We start from the raw sequence: 1,667 nt of genomic DNA, 5'->3' as shown, positions 1-1,667 counted from the left end.
ATAAGAGAATATGGATAAATCTAGGGAAGTGCAATGTTCACCAGGTAGCATTTGCTCTAGAGGAGGTATTCCATAAACAGGAAGACAGAATTCTTCTCCAGCAGATGTCACTCAGTCTCTGCCCTTAGCCATCCTGAGTGTATTCACAATTAGACAAGAACATCACAGCCATGTTATTAGACATGAAAGGTATGTATGAGTCCAACAGTGTGAGCTTCTTCTGGTTAAAGGTGGTCTATCTTCTGCATTTGGTGAGTGTAACCTGCCAGCAGTAAACACCAACGCTGAGTCCCTGACATAGTAACACAGCTCAAGGGTAACAACCAGTTTCTTACTGGAAACTTGATTACATTGGACCCCTTCAATTCTAAAGGAAATACTGATTGCTAGACTGATGCATGTGTTTTTAAAGGATTTGTCTAATCTGCCTGCAAAGTCTATACCAGCACCACCATCTTTGGGTAAATAGCATATGATTTAACATAATATCTCATATAACCTCACTTCAGAACAAAAGACCCACTTATAGATATGAAAATGAGCACTTACTTACTCACAAGATCCATTGGATGCACCTTATACTGCTTTAGTTGGAAATGTCTGGCCTGACAGCATCTTGAAATGGCCTCTTCAAGACTGAAATAATCCATCATTGGCGATGTTATTCTGTAGGATTAGAATATTAACATTTAGAATCTGTACATAAGTTAAACAAAAAGTCATTATATAGTACTGTGTCTCCCAATACAGTAAAACACTGAACCTATGAAACAACTGTATAATTAGCAGTGACCTTTGTCATCATTATTGTCTATGATTCACTTATTGTTTTGTGCTTCATTGTTTCTAAAACTTTAGAGTTAGCAGAATAAGAGGAGCTGGAATCAAGAGATGGTATGTTTTCATCAGGTTGCACTGAACCTAACCTGTGATATTACATGGTCATTTTGGACTCCTCAAACCAGTGCACCAGTAGGCAAAGAAGTAAATCACTATACAGTCATGTGTCACTTAATGTCAGGGAAATATTCTGAGAAATGCATCATTAAGTGATTTTATCATTGTTCAAATATCATAGAGTGCACTTATACAAACCTAGATGGTATAGCCTACTACACACCTAGACTATGTGCTATAACCTATTGCTCTTAGGCTATAAACCTGTACAGCTTGTTTCTTTACTAAATACTGTAGACAATTGTAACACAATGGTAATATTTGTGTATCTAAGCATGTCTAAACATAGGAAAGGTACAGTGAAAATATGGTATAGTCTTACGGGACTACTGTCATTTGTGCAGTCCATCACTGGCTGAAATTTTGTTATACAGTACGTGACTGTTTATTTGAAGCTAATCAACCCTGAATATCATGAAAAGACAGAGCTGATACTGCAGAATGGAGGCAGGGAAGAGTATATTCGGAATTAAAAGGTGTCCATCAGTGTGTGTTTGTGCTCCCATACTTAGTAAGAGGAAAAATTGTAGCAATCATAGCTGGACAAAAACAAGATGACCAGAGCTCAGAATCCCACTGCATAAAGTTCTGGATAGCCCTACCTGGCAAACAATCTAAAACAGACATATTATCTCCCTTTTTAAACCATTTATTTTTATTTCTTAATTATTAATTATAACAACCTATTAATATGTAAAATGAATTAGCCC

The sequence above is a fragment of the Hylobates moloch genome, unplaced genomic scaffold (genome assembly GCF_009828535.3).
Source record: "Hylobates moloch isolate HMO894 unplaced genomic scaffold, HMol_V3 SCAFFOLD_4, whole genome shotgun sequence".
In the NCBI taxonomy this organism is placed as follows: Eukaryota; Metazoa; Chordata; class Mammalia; order Primates; family Hylobatidae; genus Hylobates; species Hylobates moloch.
This window is presented reverse-complemented; position numbering follows the sequence as displayed.